This window comes from Corvus moneduloides, chromosome 1 (assembly GCF_009650955.1).
Source record: "Corvus moneduloides isolate bCorMon1 chromosome 1, bCorMon1.pri, whole genome shotgun sequence".
NCBI lineage: Eukaryota > Metazoa > Chordata > Aves > Passeriformes > Corvidae > Corvus > Corvus moneduloides.
The window spans coordinates 146997739-147004750 of NC_045476.1; the positions used below are offsets into that span (position 1 = coordinate 146997739).

Genomic DNA, 7012 nt, shown 5'->3' on the forward strand with positions numbered 1-7012 from the left:
CTTTATTTCTCCATAATGCAGCACATACTTTTCCAGTGAAACTTACTCATGTAGTTAACAATCTCTCTTCAGTACTCCCCGGGGTAGCAAATGTGTGCACACATGCACATACTTAGAGGACAGTATATACATTACTTCTGGCTATAAATAAAACTAACAAAAAAGGGTCAACTAAGCACAAAAGAAAATAAAGAAAATAGAAGTGATATGGATGATCAAGATGTTAATGCCCAGGATTTCCTGGAACAATAAAGGGCAGCTTCCACATAAGAGTGGGGCAAACAAAATCAGCTATAAGTTTGTGTTGGGGCTGAGATACAGCTAATTTTCTCCACAGCAGCTCTCACAGTGCTGTGCTTTGCACTGATAATGAGGAAGGCATTTGGGTGGTGCTGAGCAGTGCTGACACAGCACCAAGGCCCTCTTCCTAACAGCCCCACCTCACCAGCAGGCTGGGGGTGGGCAAAATCTTTAGAATACTCTCAGCAACAAAAGTTGGAAAAAGGAGAAGGAAGTGGGAACACTCCTTATTTACAACTCATATTCCTGAGCAACCTCTGTGTATACTGAAGCTTCCCAGGAATGGGTTGGACATGGCTTGCTGATGGGAAGCAGAGAATAAAATCTTTTGTTTCCCTCTGCTTCTGTGTGTGTGACCTGTACTTTTGCTTTATTAAAATGCCAGAATCTCAACCCACCAGATTTTCCTACCTTACTTTCTCCTCATCCTGTCCTGCTTAGAGGGAGCTTGAAGGGCAGCTCAGTGGACACCCGACATCCAGCCAAGGTCAAGCCACTTTTATCAAAGTCACTTTGATAAAGATTTGACAGATTTCCACGTTGCATCTTAAGCCACACTACCACTAGTGAAAAGGAACAGAAAAATTGTCCTGCCTCTGCTTAGAAGCCCACACTGGAGAATAAATTTTACTTCACATTCCAGCTAAAATTATTCTTTTAAAACACAAACAATGGGAAATGTCTTTTTGTTTCAATAGAGTGCATGCTTCTATCCCATTTGGCCTAAATTGCTACATTTAGAAAATACTATCACCTTTTTTTTTTTTTTAAATTCTTCCTGGCCTAGTCACAGGCCTCAAAGTGTGAGTATAGGGTGTCTATGTCTGCAAAGCAATCTGGGAAAGGTGAGAATTATACTTTTGCTGATCTCCTACCACAATGAAACAAAAAACTCTTCCCCCTTCCATGTTCCTTGTACTAGCAAAAACCATGGACAACTCTCCAAGCTGCAGTAACAGCAAACTTCTTATTGTATAAACATTTTCCTCACAATTTAAATAGGTTGGAAGGAGGAAAGACAAAAAGATTAAATGCCAGATTATTTTATGAAGAACAATATACTTTATGCCTGACTTAGCCAAAACCAAGGATGAGAAAATAGCCCAAAAGAGAAAAATGAGACAGTCAAAGATGGTGCTATGCTTGTGTGTGTCAGCTGTAGGAAAATGTTAACAAACTTACTGCGTATTTTTGTATCAATTAGCTGGTGTCTCTCTTATTCAGCTACATAGAAATTGGTAAAAGCTTACCAGCCTATTATCTGACTGCCACTTCTGTTTTGCCTTTCTTATCCTTGAAGTTACCATGTGTATTAGTTTGTCTTTAAAGTTTGCTAGAAAATTATTAACATGCCCATCTGTAGAATGAAACAAGGCTGAAGCACAGGTACGAGCAAGGGAAACGGAATCCAAACACCATCTTCACTGTCAAGGTTAAGCATTTTTCTCTAGTTCTATGTCCATGAGAGATTTCAGCCCTCAAAAACAACAAAATAGGGAAAATATAGAGACCATACACTTACCTGGACAAAATGCCACCATCTTCAGCATCACCTTCAACTTGCCTACATTTAAGACTGCTTAGGTCGTTAATTTTAAAACATTTATCTTTCATTTGTTTCCCATCCTGATCCAGTTAGTTTGGGAGGGAGCGCCATATTAAAACATCTGGGATTCATCAGATGTGTTCTTTTTAACACAGGTTCAGTGCGATCAATCCCAGATGCTCAACAACTAAGGTTACATATAAACTATTCATAGGTTTTGGCCAAAATAAGATTCATCTCCCTATACCTTAAAAGCAGAAGTTCTTTAAATAGATATGAATTAAATTTAAATAATTTATTCAAAACCAAACCCAAAACACAGCCAAAAAGAAAGAAAGAAAGGAAAGAAGCAAAAATTGCAAACGAACCTAATTTAAAATATATTTTAGTTAGACAGCTTAGTTTATGTGCCACTTTAGGCTGGATTTTCAGTGTTATCAGTCATTAAAGCCTTCAGTAAGACTTCTTGTCATAAGTTCCCTCTTTCAGTAGCTTATATTTTGAGCCACCAGGACAGCTAATTCAAACTGAAATCTTTCAAGGAGACCTGGACCAGTTCAGTTCAACTCTTCCTGAGAAGTAAGGCTGGGGGGGACTGAGATAATAGTTTTCCCATGGGAAAAATATCCTAGAGAACAGTTGCTAAAAATTCTTTCAAACCCAATGCAGTGAAATAGGACCTTGAGGTTAGGTGGAGAAGAGAGGCAATACAAGGAACCCTGCAAGTGCTTTTGCCATTGCTGTGAAGTTTTAGCCTGACTTTAAGATACTCAGTTATTATTGCTGGGGGAGCATTTTTAGTCTCCCCCTTATTTGTATGCATGCTTGGCACTGCCCAAGATGTGTCAGTGTCACATGTCGGCTGGTGCTAATGAATACAGAACTGTAGTGGGGATGTTCCAATTTCCAGACATTTTAGTAGACATTTGATCGAGTTCTGTTTATTTCTGGGATAAAGCTACCCTTTGCATAAATGTAGGACACATAATGTGTATCTGGTGTAGTTTCTACTTCCCTGCTTAAAATCAGATCTTGTTCATTAAGGATATTCTGAGCTGAAGGAAGCACCAAAAGAAAAAAAAAAATAGCTAACTTATCCAAAGTAGATTTCTTCTCTTCATGAATGCAACACTTTTAAAAGCTATTATCAAGTGAATTTCCAAGGTCAGAATTAAAAAAAAAGCATTCCTGTAATCCAAAGGTAGTTCTGATTTTATAATGGTATCACTGTCTCATTTCTAGTCTTCTTAAACCTGTCACTGATTCAAGAGCCTATATCACAATTTTCTCAATTGGAAAAGGTATTGACACTCAGGGTAAAACCAGATTCTTTCTACGGGACTTCAGGGAGCATTTTTTTTTTAGGTCTAATTTACAATAATGATTTCTTTAAATTTAATACTTATGTGTCTTCTTTAAAATGGTGTTCAGAGGGACAAAAGGCAATTAGCAATAAAAACTCAGTGAAGTCTCATAATTGGACTACCATTATTGAAATAGCTTTTGATGGTGAAAGAAAAAAATTGCCTTCTCTTCAAAAAGATTTATATTATGGCAAAGCATGCCAGAAATAAATTGTTTTGTCATTGCTTATTTATGTTATAATATTGTCTAGGAGCTTGACCATTCAGCACAAACCCAATTTCTAAACCTTTACAAAGCACTTAATGACATTTTTCTGAAGGAGACCAAGGAAATAAACTTTGTAAGTCTATTATCAAATAAGATGTGGCTTATTCAAAACTTCTAAGCAAATCAAAGTACACAATGTTTGTGAGCTTATTCTCTATAATTATACAAAACTTCTCCTCAAATGATTTTGTTGTGGGTGGGGAGAAAAAAAAGCAATATATTTGCTGCTAAACAATCCTGACTTCTACCAGTTTGTAACAAAATTATGTCTTACCTTCTCTTTAGACACGGCTCATCTGCCTGGCCTCAGCTGCCTAGTACTGAACCAAAACAGAATGTGTCATCTACATTGGAAATTAACATTTTTAGGACAGAGAATGTTCCTATGATGGGAAAAGGTGGACTGTTTTCTCAGACTTTCAGATTCCCAGTGTAGCCAAGAAGTGTAAAACCACTTATTTTATAAGAGGATTACAAAACTTTTTTTTCAAGGCTCTCCCTCCTAAAATTGAGCTTGGAAGGTGTGGGGAAAGAGGCTGCTGAGATCAGGCAAGGCAGAGTGTCACATGTCAGTAGGTTTTAATAAAAAGCAAGAGGTTTTCTGGTCATCCAGAAACAAAAAATAAATGTCAATTTCTAATTTATTCCTTCCACCATCAAATGGTGGAATTTATTTAATATAAAATACAGGGACTTGATTGCTTAACACAATATTGAAAATCAAGGACAAGTGATCTCAGGTAAAAGGGGAGACTGGGACATGGAAATGATAAAAAACAGAGAAATATTAAAGATTGATAACAAAGAGGTTGGGGAGGGGGAAACAGACAAATAACAAAAAGCATGATAAAGGGGAAAGTTTGTAAAGAAAGAGTTCAATTAAGTTGTTTTTGTCTGTGACATGTCAAACACATTTTGGTTATTTCAAGGTTTTGGAAAAATGAGTGAGGAAAAATTAATGAATGGCAAGACAGAGCCAATTAATTTTGAGTCTGAGCATCCCTATAGCACATTTTATCACATCAAATCCTACCCTCTGAATCCTGAAATACAATGTATAAAATGATACACATAGAAGAGAAAGAGAGGGAAATATAGTAGGGAAAAAAAAAAGAAATAGAAACTGCTTTGAATCTTCAAGTCCAAACTTCCTTCCTTTTAGCCACTTTGATTAACTGGACTTGAATAAAGAGGCAACAAAATAACCTATTTAGTTCATGAAGAGTTGCATCTATATCATCAGAGTTCTCTATTAGGCTCAGTGTCCCTAAACTGCAGCTGCTCCTCATTAGTTTAAGAAGGATAAGAATGAAATGTATGAGAAAATGAATAGGCAGTCTTCTACATTTAGAATTTGAAACTTTTTCCCTCTCTGATGAGTCATTTAGATATTAAAAAATTTTATTGCAGGAATTTTTGCAATTAAATAACTTAGCAAAATTTAAAAATAACTTTTTCATTTACAGTATAACTCTAAGTGGATAACTGACTTTGTTAGAGAAACAAGACTGCAGCATGAGTTACATACAGTATGCAAGTTTTTCCCTACCAATGACCTCTGGAACCCTTCCCTTAAGGAGCTAATACTTGGAGAGAGAATAATTGGTAACTGGTCTGCTTAAGTCTGACAATTCCTAGGTTACCTATACACTCTAATGCAAACATCTCTTGAACTCTGCATCCTAGAATGTATCAGACCATAAAGATTCAGTAATCAGATAAAGTTGGCAGCCACATTTCTTCAGGCTTCAAACATCAAAGACAGAGACAACATTTTGAGTTATTTTAATGTCTGCTGAATAGAACATTTTGAATCTCCAGCTGAAAATAAATGTTTTGTGTCACAAGTCTGTATCTAATCTGTCCTAAGCCTTTTGGCAGTCACTAAGCCACTCTTTTACAGAAGAGATGATGAATATGAAATACATAGCATATTCCAGCATGAAAAACAATTATCAAGAGTCTGATTTTTCTTCTGTTTGCACTGGTGAAAAATTCATGCTTTATCTCAGTGAGGTCTTTTTAATCTAAACACAGCCGTACACAGGCAGAAGAAACTGCATCTCCTTCGTGTTGTAAACCCAGTTCCCAGAGTCCAGCTTCCTCTTATCTACCTGTGAGCACAAAGCCCACAGACAACAGACACAGATAACATTTTGCCTAAATCTGTCTGTCTCCGAGCTGAAATTTGCTGGAAGTTAGTTTACCAATACGATTATTTTAAATGCGGAGAAAAATAATGCCACGTAGTTTAGACTCAACTTTTTTCAGATGGAATGAATCAAACCTTGAAGATACCCAAGACAGAAGAATCACAAATCAAGCATATAGACAGAAAAGCTAGAATGCTGCAGGGTCATTCTTGTCATATTCTTTAATTTACTCAGTCAGGAGTTTCCAATGTCACAGTAAAAACCATGTCACTGCAGAATGCAGAAAAGTGGGGAAAAATAGGGGATTGAGAAGAGCAATGACTTTCAATATGAGCCTCAACTGAACTACTTTGAAGGTGGATCTGACCTCAATATGGGCTATGAGTGCTGAGACAGCTGGTGAACCCCATAGCAAGGCCACTCACAATCATCTGTGAAAGGTTGTGGCAATCAGGATTGGTGCCTGAGGACAGGAAGAAAGCAAATGTTATCCCGGTCTCCAAGAAAGGGTAAGAAGGAGAAACCAGTGAGCTACCAGCCAGTCAGCCTCACCTCAGTCCCTGGAAAGGTGATGGAACACCTCATTCTGGAGGCCATCTCTATCTATATGGATGACAAGAAGGTGATCAGAAGTAGTCAGCAGAGATTTACTAAAGGCTTGACCAACCTGATTGCCTTCAGCAACGAAACAACCGGGTTGTTCAACCAATGAACAACATTGGTTGAATAAAAGGAGAGCAGTGAGTATTGTCTACCTCGACTTTAGCAAAGCTTTCAATAGTGTCACATCATCCCCACAGGCAAACTTGGAAAGTGTGGGTTAGATGAGTAAACAGTGAGATGGACTGAGAACTGGCTGAACAACAGATCCCAGAGGGTTTTTGTCAGTAGCATGCTGTGTAGTTGGAGGCCTGTCACTAGTGGTGTCCCTGAAGGCGCAATAGTGGGCCCAGTACCATTTAACTTATTCACCCATGACTTGGATGAAGGGACAGATGCCTCCTCAGCAAATTCACTGATGGCACAAAGATGGGAGGAGTGGCCCACACCCCAGAGAGCTGTGAGCCCTTCAGAAGGACCTTTACAGGCTGGAGAGATGGGCAGAGAAAAACCATCTGAAACTCAACAAAGGCAGGTGCAGGGTCTTGCATCTGGGGAGGAACAACCCCAAGGACCAGTACAGGCTGGGGGCTGACCTGCTGGAAAGCAGCTCTGCAGAGAAGGACCTGGGGGTCCCAATGGACAACAAAGTGTCCATGAGCCAGAAGTGTGGCCAAGAAGGCCAACGGTGTCCTGGGCTGCATTAGGAAGAACATTGCCAGCAGGTTGAGGGAGGTGATCCTGCCCCTCTACTCAGCACTAGTGAGGCACTTCTGGAGTG

General features: G+C 38.7%; 1 long non-coding RNA gene across 1 annotated transcript; it reads left to right on the forward strand.

Moving 5' to 3' along the window:
- The first annotated feature begins 3705 nt into the window (after window positions 1–3705).
- Window positions 3706–5427, forward strand: LOC116450194. The gene is made up of 2 exons (XR_004242709.1): window positions 3706–4381; window positions 4428–5427. It is a non-coding gene; the product is annotated as an uncharacterized LOC116450194 (long non-coding RNA).
- Window positions 5428–7012: the final 1585 nt, after the last annotated feature.